At 40.9% G+C, this 15963-nt stretch overlaps 6 non-coding genes across 6 annotated transcripts; all 6 read right to left on the reverse strand.

Annotated features, from left to right (window-relative positions):
- Nucleotides 1-897: 897 nt before the first annotated feature.
- Nucleotides 898-970, reverse strand: trnav-aac (transfer RNA valine (anticodon AAC)). The gene has a single exon. It is a non-coding gene; the product is annotated as a tRNA-Val (tRNA).
- Nucleotides 971-1756: 786 nt separating this feature from the next.
- trnav-aac (transfer RNA valine (anticodon AAC)) lies at nucleotides 1757-1829 on the reverse strand. Its single transcript has one exon. It is a non-coding gene; the product is annotated as a tRNA-Val (tRNA).
- A 3060-nt stretch (nucleotides 1830-4889) lies between these two features.
- On the reverse strand, nucleotides 4890-4962 carry trnav-aac (transfer RNA valine (anticodon AAC)). Its single transcript has one exon. It is a non-coding gene; the product is annotated as a tRNA-Val (tRNA).
- A 6762-nt stretch (nucleotides 4963-11724) lies between these two features.
- trnav-aac (transfer RNA valine (anticodon AAC)) lies at nucleotides 11725-11797 on the reverse strand. The gene has a single exon. It is a non-coding gene; the product is annotated as a tRNA-Val (tRNA).
- A 1209-nt stretch (nucleotides 11798-13006) lies between these two features.
- On the reverse strand, nucleotides 13007-13079 carry trnav-aac (transfer RNA valine (anticodon AAC)). Its single transcript has one exon. It is a non-coding gene; the product is annotated as a tRNA-Val (tRNA).
- A 1126-nt stretch (nucleotides 13080-14205) lies between these two features.
- Nucleotides 14206-14278, reverse strand: trnad-auc (transfer RNA aspartic acid (anticodon AUC)). Its single transcript has one exon. It is a non-coding gene; the product is annotated as a tRNA-Asp (tRNA).
- Nucleotides 14279-15963: the final 1685 nt, after the last annotated feature.

Below are 15963 nucleotides of genomic sequence, written 5' to 3' on the forward strand. Positions count from 1 at the left end.
CATCTCGAACATTAATCTTAGTATGGGACTAGTCTTAAGCCTTGTCTACAAAACTGGGCATTGAATGCTTAAAGGTTTGGTTACCTTGTCATTATATTCCACTCTATGGCTTAAAGCAGACTATGATTCTATTCGGTTTCGAACCGCGGACCTTTTGCGTGTGAAACAAACGTGATAACCACTACACTACAGAAGCTCTGAATTTGGCATAAATTTGCTAGTCACAAATTTTAAGGTGTTTCAGGGCAAGATTTTTCAGTTAAGAAATCTCAAACACTCATCTTAGTCTGGGACTAGTCTTAAGCCTTGTCTACAAAACTGGGCATTGAATGCTTAAAGGTTTGGTTACCTTGTCATTATATTCCACTCTATGGCTTAAAGCAATCTATGTTTCTGCTCGGTTTCGAACCGAGGACCTTTTGCGTGTAAAGCAAACGTGATAACCACTAAACAAAAGAAACGTGGACAATTCCTGCGTACGTCGTCAACCTGGCGCGGGTTTAAAACAGACCACGCAAGCATTGTCTGACTTTGGCAAGAAACTTGCTAGTCACAAATTTGAAGGTGTTCCAGGTCAAGTTTATTAAGGTAAGACATCTCGAACATTCATCTTAGTATGGGACTAGTCTTAAGCCTTGTCTACAAAACTGGGCATTGAATGCTTAAAGTTTTGTTTAGCTTGTAATTACGTTTAACCATATGGCTTAAAGAAGGCGATGTTTCTGCTCGGTTTCGACTAGGGACCTTTCACGTCAGGAGAATGCGACAGTCAATAAAAGAACATAGCTTGTAACATAATAGAGGCTGAATTTCGACAGTCTACAAAACCGTGCATTGAATGCTTAAAGGTTTGGTTACCTTGTCATTATATTCCACTCTATGGCTTAAAACAGACTATGTTTCTGCTCGGTTTCGAACCGAGGACCTTTCGCGTGTTAGGCGAACGTGATGACCACTACACTACAGAAACTCTGAATTTGACATAAACTTGCCAGTCACAAATTTGAAGGTATTCCAGGTCAAGTTTATTCAGGTAAGACATCTCGAACATTAATCTTAGTATGGGACTAGTCTTAAGCCTTGTCTACAAAACTGGGCATTGAATGCTTAAAGGTTTGGTTACCTTGTCATTATATTCCACTCTATGGCTTAAAGCAGACTATGATTCTATTCGGTTTCGAACCGAGGACCTTTTGCGTGTGAAACAAACGTGATAACCACTACACTACAGAAGCTCTGAATTTGGCATAAATTTGCTAGTCACAAATTTTAAGGTGTTTCAGGGCAAGATTTTTCAGTTAAGAAATCTCAAACACTCATCTTAGTCTGGGACTAGTCTTAAGCCTTGTCTACAAAACTTGGCATTGAATGCTTAAAGGTTTGGTTACCTTGTCATTATATTCCACTCTATGGCTTAAAGCAATCTATGTTTCTGCTCGGTTTCGAACCGAGGACCTTTTGCGTGTAAAGCAAACGTGATAACCACTAAACTAAAGAAACGTGGACAATTCCTGCGTACGTCGTCAACCTGGCGCGGGTTTAAAACAGACCACGCAAGCATTGTCTGACTTTGGCAAGAAACTTGCTAGTCACAAATTTGAAGGTGTTCCAGGTCAAGTTTATTAAGGTAAGACATCTCGAACATTCATCTTAGTATGGGACTAGTCTTAAGCCTTGTCTACAAAACTGGGCATTGAATGCTTAAAGGTTTGGTTACCTTGTCATTATATTCCACTCTATGGCTTAAAACAGACTATGTTTCTGCTCGGTTTCGAACCGAGGACCTTTCGCGTGTTAGGCGAACGTGATAACCACTACACTACAGAAACTCTGAATTTGGCATAAATTTGCCAGTCACAAATTGTAAGGTGTTTCAGGGCAAGATTTTTCAGTTAAGAAATCTCAAACACTCATCTTAGTCTGGGACTAGTCTTAAGCCTTGTCTACGAAACCGTGCATTGAATGCTTAAAGGTTTGGTTACCTTCTCATTATATTCCTCTCTATGGCTTAAAGCAGACTATGTTTCTGCTCGGTTTCGAACCGAGGACCTTTTGCGTGTGAAGCAAACGTGATAAACACTACACTACAGAAACGTGGACAATTCCTGCGTACGTCGTCAACCTGGCGCTGGTTTAAAACAGACCACGCAAGCATTGTCTGACTTTTGCAAGAAACTTGCCAGTCACAAATTTGAAGGTGTTCCAGGTCAAGTTTATTCAGGTGAGACATCTCGAACATTCATTTCAGTATGGGACTAGTCTTAAGCCTTGTCTACAAAACAGTGCATTGAATGCTTAAGGTTTGGTTACCTTGTCGTTATATTCCACTCTATGGCTTAAAGCAGACTATGTTTCTGCTCGGTTTCGACTAGGGACCTTTCACGTCAGGAGAATGCGACTGTCACTAAAAGAACATTGTACGTGACATAATAGAGGCTGAATTTCGACAGTCTACAAAACCGTGCATTGAATGCTTAAAGGTTTGGTTACCTTGTCATTATATTCCACTCTATGGCTTAAAACAGACTATGTTTCTGCTCGGTTTCGAAGCGAGGACCTTTCGCGTTGTAGCGTTTTTAGCTGCTTGTTAAATTACGGATGAGTTTACTCATCAAATAAGATTCTCCACCAGATCTATCAAGATCAAACATATATGAAATGAGTTGTTAAAACGTCAAATTCAGTCAAGGAATTTGTTTAGCTCAAAGGCAAATATGTATAATAATCGTCATTACACATACATATTTTACAATTCTGATTAGCAGTATAGTGATACAAATCCTATATGTATTCGTCCAGCAAATGCATTAATGATTTATACACTAACGTTATCTCATGACCATAAGTAACGTGACTTTACCAAACAAAATATAAGAGCAGAGGTAGCATAGATCGAAACACAGTTTAAGTGACCAAGTTTGTGAGCGTGAACAAAGAGAACCCATCACAAATGCCTTTATGGGTTTTTATTAAACTCTACTCTACATGGTAAACAAAATGAAGACAAACAAATACATGAAACACAAATGCGCTAGGATGCGCAGAGAGAGAGAGAGAGAAAGTGAGAGGGCATGGCCGCGAGGCCGGTAAAACATGTCTGAAAACAATTAAAATCATCTTTAACAAAGAGGCACGATCTTAACGCAGCTTATCTATATTTAGAAACGGATACTTGCAATATTGTTGTTGGACCAATATCTGTATGCGCGTTGATGGAAATCTTGAATGGTTTCAGAATGCAGTCCTGTTGAAACGCTGAGTTTGGGTTCTGAGTCCAAAGTTCCATGGCCTAAACGGACTCCCCAGAGGGGAGTCCCTTGGAGTGTCTTCTCGTCCTCTTTCTTTTCCTTTTGTGATTCCAAAAGTCCACTGAAACATGGTTCGGTGATGGTGTTTTAAATGCATACCTGCCCTGCCCCCAGATGGTCTGCGGGCCAATGCCATGAAAGTGAAAAGGGGGCCTAAGAAAGATCCTTTGTTTCTCATGGCACCTCATTTGCATAGCTCTGACAGTTTGGTCAGTTTGCGTTTAATACCTAAACTTAGTTATGGGCATAGTATGATGTGTGCTATGTTTTTTATAACATAGCTCATCATATAGGGAATTCAAAGATGTGTAGTTACATATGAAACATGCAAGGCATTGAACTGTGAACGTATGAATACGTCAAATGAACCCTGAATCAAAACTTGCATATCTAACAAATACAGAGTATATAAAATAGCACGAGCGACAACACACAACCTAGACATTTAGATACATTTACAGAGAAGAATAGTTTAAATCAAATAAGTTCCTATTTGTCAGAGAAGTTTCTCTGCTTGGTCTCAGATGGTAAGTTAGAGATGAGACACAGACTTAATTACTTACGCTTTGAAGTCTATGAGTCGTAAATATCCAACAGAGGAACCAAATGGTTATCACACTCTCTGTGAGAGTTCAACCTAAAACCAGACCCCATGGAGCTAGGTTTCCTTTGGTCTTTGAAGATGTTATCTTAATACCTAGACAAAAGGGAGTGAGAGGTTGAATGGCTTGATCCAGACACTACAGCGTGTTAGGCGAACGTGATAACCACTACACTACAGAAACGTGGACAATTCCTGCGTACGTCGTCAACGTACGCAGGTTTAAAACAGACCACGCAAGTATTGTCTGACTTTGGCAAGAAACTTGCCAGTCACAAATTTGAAGGTATTCCAGGTCAAGTTTATTCAGGTAAGACATCTCGAACATTCATCTTAGTATGGGACTAGTCTTAAGCCTTGTCTACGAAACCGTGCATTGAATGCTTAAAGGTTTGGTTACCTTGTCATTATATTCCACTCTATGGCTTAAAGCAGACTATGTTTCTGCTCGGTTTCGACTAGGGACCTTTCACGTCAGGAGAATGCGACAGTCACTAAAAGAACATAGCTTGTAACATAATAGAGGCTGAATTTCGACAGTCTACAAAACCGTGCATTGAATGCTTAAAGGTTTGGTTACCTTATCGTTATATTCCACTCTATGGCTTAAAGCAGACTATGTTTCTGCTCGGTTTCGACTAGGGACCTTTCACGTCAGGAGAAAGCGACAGTCACTAAAAGAACATAGCTTGTAACATAATAGAGGCTGAATTTCGACAGTCTACAAAACCGTGCATTGAATGCTTAAAGGTTTGGTTACCTTATCGTTATATTCCACTCTATGGCTTAAAGCAGACTATGTTTCTGCTCGGTTTCGACTAGGGACCTTTCACGTCAGGAGAATGCGACAGTCACTAAAAGAACATAGCTTGTAACATAATAGAGGCTGAATTTCGACAGTCTTTAAAAACTGTGCATTGAATGCTTAAAGGTTTGGTTACCTTGTCATTATATTCCTCTCTATGGCTTAAAGCAGACTATGTTTCTGCTCGGTTTTGAACCGAGGACCTTTCGCGTGTTAGGCGAACGTGATAACCACTACACTACAGAAACTCTGAATTTGGCATAAATTTGCCAGTCACAAATTTTAAGGTGTTTCAGGGCAAGATTTTTCAGTTAAGAAATCTCAAACACTCATCTTAGTCTGGGACTAGTCTTAAGCCTTGTCTACGAAACCGTGCATTGAATGCTTAAAGGTTTGGTTACCTTGTCATTATATTCCTCTCTATGGCTTAAAGCAGACTATGTTTCTGCTCGGTTTCGAACCGAGGACCTTTTGCGTGTGAAGCAAACGTGATAACCACTACACTACAGAAACGTGGACAATTCCTGCGTACGTCGTCAACCTGGCGCTGGTTTAAAACAGACCACGCAAGCATTGTCTGACTTTGGCAAGAAACTTGCCAGTCACAAATTTGAAGGTGTTCCAGGTCAAGTTTATTCAGGTGAGACATCTCGAACATTCATTTCAGTATGGGACTAGTCTTAAGCCTTGTCTACAAAACAATGCATTGAATGCTTAAGGTTTGGTTACCTTGTCGTTATATTCCACTCTATGGCTTAAAGCAGACTATGTTTCTGCTCGGTTTCGACTAGGGACCTTTCACGTCAGGAGAATGCGACTGTCACTAAAAGAACATTGTACGTGACATAATAGAGGCTGAATTTCGACAGTCTACAAAACCGTGCATTGAATGCTTAAAGGTTTGGTTACCTTGTCATTATATTCCACTCTATGGCTTAAAACAGACTATGTTTCTGCTCGGTTTCGAAGCGAGGACCTTTCGCGTGTTAGGCGAACGTGATAACCACTACACTACAGAAACGTGGACAATTCCTGCGTACGTCGTCAACGTACGCAGGTTTAAAACAGACCACGCAAGTATTGTCTGACTTTGGCAAGAAACTTGCCAGTCACAAATTTGAAGGTATTCCAGGTCAAGTTTATTCAGGTAAGACATCTCGAACATTCATCTTAGTATGGGACTAGTCTTAAGCCTTGTCTACGAAACCGTGCATTGAATGCTTAAAGGTTTGGTTACCTTGTCATTATATTCCACTCTATGGCTTAAAGCAGACTATGTTTCTGCTCGGTTTCGACTAGGGACCTTTCACGTCAGGAGAATGCGACAGTCACTAAAAGAACATAGCTTGTAACATAATAGAGGCTGAATTTCGACAGTCTACAAAACCGTGCATTGAATGCTTAAAGGTTTGGTTACCTTATCGTTATATTCCACTCTATGGCTTAAAGCAGACTATGTTTCTGCTCGGTTTCGACTAGGGACCTTTCACGTCAGGAGAATGCGACAGTCACTAAAAGAACATAGCTTGTAACATAATAGAGGCTGAATTTCGACAGTCTACAAAACCGTGCATTGAATGCTTAAAGGTTTGGTTACCTTATCGTTATATTCCACTCTATGGCTTAAAGCAGACTATGTTTCTGCTCGGTTTCGACTAGGGACCTTTCACGTCAGGAGAATGCGACAGTCACTAAAAGAACATAGCTTGTAACATAATAGAGGCTGAACTTCGACAGTCTATAAAAACTGTGCATTGAATGCTTAAAGGTTTGGTTACCTTGTCATTATATTCCACTCTATGGCTTAAAACAGACTATGTTTCTGCTCGGTTTCGAACCGACGACCTTTCGCGTGTTAGGCGAACGTGATAACCACTACACTACAGAAACTCTGAATTTGGCATAAAGTTGCCAGTCACAAATTTTAAGGTGTTTCAGGGCAAGATTTTTCAGTTAAGAAATGTCAAACACTCATCTTAGTCTGGGACTAGTCTTAAACCTTGTCTACGAAACCGTGCATTGAATGCTTAAAGGTTTGGTTACCTTGTCATTATATTACTCTCTATGGCTTAAAGCAGACTATGTTTCTGCTCGGTTTCGAACCGAGGACCTTTCGCGTGTTAGGCGAACGTGATAACCGCTACACTACAGAAACGTGGACAATTCCTGCGTACGTCGTCAACCTGTCGCTGGTTTAAAACAGACCACGCAAGCATTGTCTGACTTTGGCAAGAAACTTGCCAGTCACAAATTTTAAGGTGTTTCAGGGCAAGATTTTTCAGTTAAGAAATCTCAAACACTCATCTTAGTCTGGGACTAGTCTTAAGCCTTGTCTACGAAACCGTGCATTGAATGCTTAAAGGTTTGGTTACCTTGTCATTATATTCCTCTCTATGGCTTAAAGCAGACTATGTTTCTGCTCGGTTTCGACTAGGGACCTTTCACGTCAGGAGAATGCGACAGTCACTAAAAGAACATAGTACGTAACATTATAGAGGCTGAATTTCGACAGTCTACAAAACCGTGCATTGAATGCTTAAAGGTTTGGTTACCTTGTCATTATATTCCACTCTATGGCTTAAATCAGACTATGTTTCTGCTCGGTTTCGAACCAACGACCTTTCGCGTGTTAGGCGAACGTGATAACCACTACACTACAGAAACTCTGAATTTCGCATAAATTTGCCAGTAACAAATTTTAAGGTGTTTCAGGGCAAGATTTTTCAGTTAAGAAATCTCAAACAATCATCTTAGTCTGGGACTAGTCTTAAGCCTTGTCTACAAAACCGTGCATTGAATGCTTAAAGGTTTGGTTACCTTGTCATTATATTCCACTCTATGGCTTAAAACAGACTATGTTTCTGCTCGGTTTCGAACCGAGGACCTTTTGCGTGTGAAGCAAACGTGATAACCACTACACTACAGAAACGTGGACAATTCCTGTGTACGTCGTCAACCTGGCGCTGGTTTAAAACAGACCACGCAAGCATTGTCTGACTTTGGCAAGAAACTTGCCAGTCACAAATTTGAAGGTGTTCCAGGTCAAGTTTATTCAGGTGAGACATCTCGAACATTCATTTCAGTATGGGACTAGTCTTAAGCCTTGTCTACAAAACAGTGCATTGAATGCTTAAGGTTTGGTTACCTTGTCGTTATATTCCACTCTATGGCTTAAAGCAGACTATGTTTCTGCTCGGTTTCGACTAGGGACCTTTCACGTCAGGAGAATGCGACTGTCACTAAAAGAACATTATACGTGACATAATAGAGGCTGAATTTCGACAGTCTACAAAACCGTGCATTGAATGCTTAAAGGTTTGGTTACCTTGTCATTATATTCCACTCTATGGCTTAAAACAGACTATGTTTCTGCTCGGTTTCGAAGCGAGGACCTTTCGCGTGTTAGGCGAACGTGATAACCACTACACTACAGAAACGTGGACAATTCCTGCGTACGTCGTCAACCTGGCGCTGGTTTAAAACAGACCACGCAAGTATTGTCTGACTTTGGCAAGAAACTTGCCAGTCACAAATTTGAAGGTATTCCAGGTCAAGTTTATTCAGGTAAGACATCTCGAACATTCATCTTAGTATGGGACTAGTCTTAAGCCTTGTCTACGAAACCGTGCATTGAATGCTTAAAGGTTTGGTTACCTTGTCATTATATTCCACTCTATGGCTTAAAGCAGACTATGTTTCTGCTCGGTTTCGACTAGGGACCTTTCACGTCAGGAGAATGCGACAGTCACTAAAAGAACATAGCTTGTAACATAATAGAGGCTGAATTTCGACAGTCTACAAAACCGTGCATTGAATGCTTAAAGGTTTGGTTACCTTATCGTTATATTCCACTCTATGGCTTAAAGCAGACTATGTTTCTGCTCGGTTTCGACTAGGGACCTTTCACGTCAGGAGAATGCGACAGTCACTAAAAGAACATAGCTTGTAACATAATAGAGGCTGAATTTCGACAGTCTACAAAACCGTGCATTGAATGCTTAAAGGTTTGGTTACCTTATCGTTATATTCCACTCTATGGCTTAAAGCAGACTATGTTTCTGCTCGGTTTCGACTAGGGACCTTTCACGTCAGGAGAATGCGACAGTCACTAAAAGAACATAGCTTGTAACATAATAGAGGCTGAATTTCGACAGTCTATAAAAACTGTGCATTGAATGCTTAAAGGTTTTGTTACCTTGTCATTATATTCCACTCTATGGCTTAAAACAGACTATGTTTCTGCTCGGTTTCGAACCGAGGACCTTTCGCGTGTTAGGCGAACGTGATAACCACTACACTACAAAAACTCTGAATTTGGCATGAATTTGCCAGTCACAAATTTTAAGGTGTTTCAGGGCAAGATATTTCAGTTAAGAAATCTCAAACACTCATCTTAGTCTGGGACTAGTCTTAAGCCTTGTCTACAAAACAGTGCATTGAATGCTTAAAGGTTTGGTTACCTTGTCGTTATATTCCACTCTATGGCTTAAAGCAGACTATGTTTCTGCTCGGTTTCGACTAGGGACCTTTCACGTCAGGAGAATGCGACTGTCACTAAAAGAACATTATACGTGACATAATAGAGGCTGAATTTCGACAGTCTACAAAACCGTGCATTGAATGCTTAAAGGTTTGGTTACCTTGTCATTATATTCCACTCTATGGCTTAAAACTGACTATGTTTCTGCTCGGTTTCGAAGCGAGGACCTTTCGCGTGTTAGGCGAACGTGATAACCACTACACTACAGAAACGTGGACAATTCCTGCGTACGTCGTCAACCTGGCGCAGGTTTAAAACAGACCACGCAAGTATTGTCTGACTTTGGCAAGAAACTTGCCAGTCACAAATTTGAAGGTATTCCAGGTCAAGTTTATTCAGGTAAGACATCTCGAACATTCATCTTAGTATGGGACTAGTCTTAAGCCTTGTCTACGAAACCGTGCATTGAATGCTTAAAGGTTTGGTTACCTTGTCATTATATTCCACTCTATGGCTTAAAGCAGACTATGTTTCTGCTCGGTTTCGACTAGGGACCTTTCACGTCAGGAGAATGCGACAGTCACTAAAAGAACATAGCTTGTAACATAATAGAGGCTGAATTTCGACAGTCTACAAAACCGTGCATTGAATGCTTAAAGGTTTGGTTACCTTATCGTTATATTCCACTCTATGGCTTAAAGCAGACTATGTTTCTGCTCGGTTTCGACTAGGGACCTTTCACGTCAGGAGAATGCGACAGTCACTAAAAGAACATAGCTTGTAACATAATAGAGGCTGAATTTCGACAGTCTACAAAACCGTGCATTGAATGCTTAAAGGTTTGGTTACCTTATCGTTATATTCCACTCTATGGCTTAAAACAGACTATGTTTCTGCTCGGTTTCGAAGCGAGGACCTTTCGCGTGTTAGGCGAACGTGATAACCACTACACTACAGAAACGTGGACAATTCCTGCGTACGTCGTCAACGTACGCAGGTTTAAAACAGACCACGCAAGTATTGTCTGACTTTGGCAAGAAACTTGCCAGTCACAAATTTGAAGGTATTCCAGGTCAAGTTTATTCAGGTAAGACATCTCGAACATTCATCTTAGTATGGGACTAGTCTTAAGCCTTGTCTACGAAACCGTGCATTGAATGCTTAAAGGTTTGGTTACCTTGTCATTATATTCCACTCTATGGCTTAAAGCAGACTATGTTTCTGCTCGGTTTCGACTAGGGACCTTTCACGTCAGGAGAATGCGACAGTCACTAAAAGAACATAGCTTGTAACATAATAGAGGCTGAATTTCGACAGTCTACAAAACCGTGCATTGAATGCTTAAAGGTTTGGTTACCTTATCGTTATATTCCACTCTATGGCTTAAAGCAGACTATGTTTCTGCTCGGTTTCGACTAGGGACCTTTCACGTCAGGAGAATGCGACAGTCACTAAAAGAACATAGCTTGTAACATAATAGAGGCTGAATTTCGACAGTCTACAAAACCGTGCATTGAATGCTTAAAGGTTTGGTTACCTTATCGTTATATTCCACTCTATGGCTTAAAGCAGACTATGTTTCTGCTCGGTTTCGACTAGGGACCTTTCACGTCAGGAGAATGCGACAGTCACTAAAAGAACATAGCTTGTAACATAATAGAGGCTGAATTTCGACAGTCTATAAAAACTGTGCATTGAATGCTTAAAGGTTTGGTTACCTTGTCATTATATTCCACTCTATGGCTTAAAACAGACTATGTTTCTGCTCGGTTTCGAACCGACGACCTTTCGCGTGTTAGGCGAACGTGATAACCACTACACTACAGAAACTCTGAATTTGGCATAAAGTTGCCAGTCACAAATTTTAAGGTGTTTCAGGGCAAGATTTTTCAGTTAAGAAATGTCAAACACTCATCTTAGTCTGGGACTAGTCTTAAACCTTGTCTACGAAACCGTGCATTGAATGCTTAAAGGTTTGGTTACCTTGTCATTATATTACTCTCTATGGCTTAAAGCAGACTATGTTTCTGCTCGGTTTCGAACCGAGGACCTTTTGCGTGTGAAGCAAACGTGATAACCACTACACTACAGAAACGTGGACAATTCCTGCGTACGTCGTCAACCTGGCGCTGGTTTAAAACAGACCACGCAAGCATTGTCTGACTTTGGCAAGAAACTTGCCAGTCACAAATTTGAAGGTGTTCCAGGTCAAGTTTATTCAGGTGAGACATCTCGAACATTCATTTCAGTATGGGACTAGTCTTAAGCCTTGTCTACAAAACAGTGCATTGAATGCTTAAGGTTTGGTTACCTTGTCGTTATATTCCACTCTATGGCTTAAAGCAGACTATGTTTCTGCTCGGTTTCGACTAGGGACCTTTCACATCAGGAGAATGCGACTGTCACCAAAAGAACATTGTACGTGACATAATAGAGGCTGAATTTCGACAGTCTACAAAACCGTGCATTGAATGCATAAAGGTTTGGTTACCTTGTCATTATATTCCACTCTATGGCTTAAAACGGACTATGTTTCTGCTCGGTTTCGAACCGAGGACCTTTCGCGTGTTAGGCGAACGTGATAACCACTACACTACAGAAACTCTGAATTTGGCATAAAGTTGCCAGTCACAAATTTTAAGGTGTTTCAGGGCAAGATTTTTCAGTTAAGAAATGTCAAACACTCATCTTAGTCTGGGACTAGTCTTAAACCTTGTCTACGAAACCGTGCATTGAATGCTTAAAGGTTTGGTTACCTTGTCATTATATTACTCTCTATGGCTTAAAGCAGACTATGTTTCTGCTCGGTTTCGAACCGAGGACCTTTTGCGTGTGAAGCAAACGTGATAACCGCTACACTACAGAAACGTGGACAATTCCTGCGTACGTCGTCAACCTGTCGCTGGTTTAAAACAGACCACGCAAGCATTGTCTGACTTTGGCAAGAAACTTGCCAGTCACAAATTTTAAGGTGTTTCAGGGCAAGATTTTTCAGTTAAGAAATCTCAAACACTCATCTTAGTCTGGGACTAGTCTTAAGCCTTGTCTACGAAACCGTGCATTGAATGCTTAAAGGTTTGGTTACCTTGTCATTATATTCCTCTCTATGGCTTAAAGCAGACTATGTTTCTGCTCGGTTTCGACTAGGGACCTTTCACGTCAGGAGAATAAGACAGTCACTAAAAGAACATAGTACGTAACATTATAGAGGCTGAATTTCGACAGTCTACAAAACCGTGCATTGAATGCTTAAAGGTTTGGTTACCTTGTCATTATATTCCACTCTATGGCTTAAAACAGACTATGTTTCTGCTCGGTTTCGAACCGACGACTTTTCGCGTGTTAGGCGAACGTGATAACCACTACACTACAGAAACGTGGACAATTCCTGCGTACGTCGTCAACCTGTTGCTGGTTTAAAACAGACCACGCAAGCATTGTCTGACTTTGGCAAGAAACTTGCCAGTCACAAATTTGAAGGTGTTCCAGGTCAAGTTTATTCAGGTGAGACATCTCGAACATTCATTTCAGTATGGGACTAGTCTTAAGCCTTGTCTACAAAACACTGCATTGAATGCTTAAGGTTTGGTTACCTTGTCGTTATATTCCACTCTATGGCTTAAAGCAGACTATGTTTCTGCTCGGTTTCGACTAGGGACCTTTCACGTCAGGAGAATGCGACTGTCACTAAAAGAACATTATACGTGACATAATAGAGGCTGAATTTCGACAGTCTACAAAACCGTGCATTGAATGCTTAAAGGTTTGGTTACCTTGCCATTATATTCCACTCTATGGCTTAAAACAGACTATGTTTCTGCTCGGTTTCGAACCGAGGACCTTTCGCGTGTTAGGCGAACGTGATAACCACTACACTACAGAAACGTGGACAATTCCTGCGTACGTCGTCAACCTGGCGCTGGTTTAAAACAGACCACGCAAGTATTGTCTGACTTTGGCAAGAAACTTGCCAGTCACAAATTTGAAGGTATTCCAGGTCAAGTTTATTCAGGTAAGACATCTCGAACATTCATCTTAGTATGGGACTAGTCTTAAGCCTTGTCTACGAAACCGTGCATTGAATGCTTAAAGGTTTGGTTACCTTGTCATTATATTCCACTCTATGGCTTAAAACAGACTATGTTTCTGCTCGGTTTCGAACCGACAACCTTTCGCGTGTTAGGCGAACGTGATAACCACTACACTACAGAAACGTGGACAATTCCTGCGTACGTCGTCAACCTGTCGCTGGTTTAAAACAGACCACGCAAGCATTGTCTGACTTTGGCAAGAAACTTGCCAGTCACAAATTTGAAGGTGTTCCAGGTCAAGTTTATTCAGGTGAGACATCTCGAACATTCATTTCAGTATGGGACTAGTCTTAAGCCTTGTCTACAAAACAGTGCATTGAATGCTTAAGGTTTGGTTACCTTGTCGTTATATTCCACTCTATGGCTTAAAGCAGACTATGTTTCTGCTCGGTTTCGACTAGGGACCTTTCACGTCAGGAGAATGCGACAGTCACTAAAAGAACATAGCTTGTAACATAATAGAGGCTGAATTTCGACAGTCTACAAAACCGTGCATTGAATGCTTAAAGGTTTGGTTACCTTATCATTATATTCCACTCTATGGCTTAAAGCAGACTATAATTCTGCTCGGTTTCGACTAGGGACCTTTCACGTCAGGAGAATGCGACAGTCACTAAAAGAACATAGCTTGTAACATAATAGAGGCTGAATTTCGACAGTCTATAAAAACTGTGCATTGAATGCTTAAAGGTTTGGTTACCTTCTCATTATATTCCACTCTATGGCTTAAAGCAGACTATGTTTCTGCTCGGTTTCGACTAGGGACCTTTCACGTCAGGAGAATGCGACAGTCACTAAAAGAACATAGCTTGTAACATAATAGAGGCTGCATTTCGACAGTCTATAAAAACCGTGCATTGAATGCTTAAAGGTTTGGTTACCTTGTCATTATATTCCACTCTATGGCTTAAAACAGACTATGTTTCTGCTCGGTTTCGAACCGAGGACCTTTCGCGTGATAGGCGAACGTGATAACCACCACACTACAGAAACTCTGAATTTGGCATAAAGTTGCCAGTCACAAATTTTAAGGTGTTTCAGGGCAAGATTTTTAAGTTAAGAAATCTCAAACACTCATCTTAGTCTGGGACTAGTCTTAAGCCTTGTCTACGAAACCGTGCATTGAATGCTTAAAGGTTTGGTTACCCTGTCATTATATTCCTCTCTATGGCTTAAAGCAGACTATGTTTCTGCTCGGTTTTGAACCGAGGACCTTTTGCGTGTAAAGCAAACGTGATAACCACTACACTACAGAAACGTGGACAATTCCTGCGTACGTCGTCAACCTGTCGCTGGTTTAAAACAGACCACGCAAGCATTGTCTGACTTTGGCAAGAAACTTGCCAGTCACAAATTTGAAAGTGTTCCAGGTCAAGTTTATTCAGGTGAGACATCTCGAACATTCATTTCAGTATGGGACTAGTCTTAAGCCTTGTCTACAAAACAGTGCATTGAATGCTTAAGGTTTGGTTACCTTGTCGTTATATTCCACTCTATGGCTTAAAGCAGACTATGTTTCTGCTCGGTTTCGACAAGGGACCTTTCACGTCAGGAGAATGCGACAGTCACTAAAAGAACATAGTACGTGACATAATAGAGGCTGAATTTCGACAGTCTACAAAACCGTGCATTGAATGCTTAAAGGTTTGGTTACCTTGCCATTATATTCCACTCTATGGCTTAAAACAGACTATGTTTCTGCTCGGTTTCGAAACGAGGACCTTTCGCGTGTTAGGCGAACGTGATAACCACTACACTACAGAAACTCTGAATTTGGCATAAATTTGCTAGTCACAAATTTTAAGGTGTTTCAGGGCAAGATTTTTCAGTTAAGAAATCTCAAACACTCATCTTAGTCTGGGACTAGTCTTAAGCCTTGTCTACAAAACTGGGCATTGAATGCTTAAAGGTTTGGTTACCTTGTCATTATATTCCACTCTATGGCTTAAAGCAATCTATGTTTCTGCTCGGTTTCGAACCGAGGACCTTTTGCGTGTAAAGCAAACGTGATAACCACTAAACTAAAGAAACGTGGACAATTCCTGCGTACGTCGTCAACCTGGCGCGGGTTTAAAACAGACCACGCAAGCATTGTCTGACTTTGGCAAGAAACTTGCTAGTCACAAATTTGAAGGTGTTCCAGGTCAAGTTTATTAAGGTAAGACATCTCGAACATTCATCTTAGTATGGGACTAGTCTTAAGCCTTGTCTACGAAACTGGGCATTGAATGCTTAAAGTTTTGTTTAGCTTGTAATTACGTTTAACCATATGGCTTAAAGAAGGCGATGTTTCTGCTCGGTTTCGACTAGGGACCTTTCACGTCAGGAGAATGCGACAGTCACTAAAAGAACATACAATGTGACATAATAGAGGCTGAATTTGACAATCCCAAAAAGCTTTCGATCAGGCCGATACGTAGTGCAGCTACGTTTTACACCGATGGCATTTGCTCTGCTTGACGCCAAAACCTGAAAACTGTTTCTGCTCGGTCTCGAACCGAGGACCTTTCGCGTGTTAGGCCAACGTGATAACCAATACACTACAAAAAATCTGAATTTAGCATAAATTTGCCAGTCACAAATTTTAAGTTGTTTCAGGGCAAGATTTTTCAGTTAAGAAATCTCAAACACTCATCTTAGTCTGGGACTAGTCTTAAGCCTTGTCTACAAAACTGGGC

The sequence above is a fragment of the Triplophysa dalaica genome, chromosome 5 (genome assembly GCF_015846415.1).
Source record: "Triplophysa dalaica isolate WHDGS20190420 chromosome 5, ASM1584641v1, whole genome shotgun sequence".
Classification (NCBI taxonomy): Eukaryota; Metazoa; Chordata; class Actinopteri; order Cypriniformes; family Nemacheilidae; genus Triplophysa; species Triplophysa dalaica.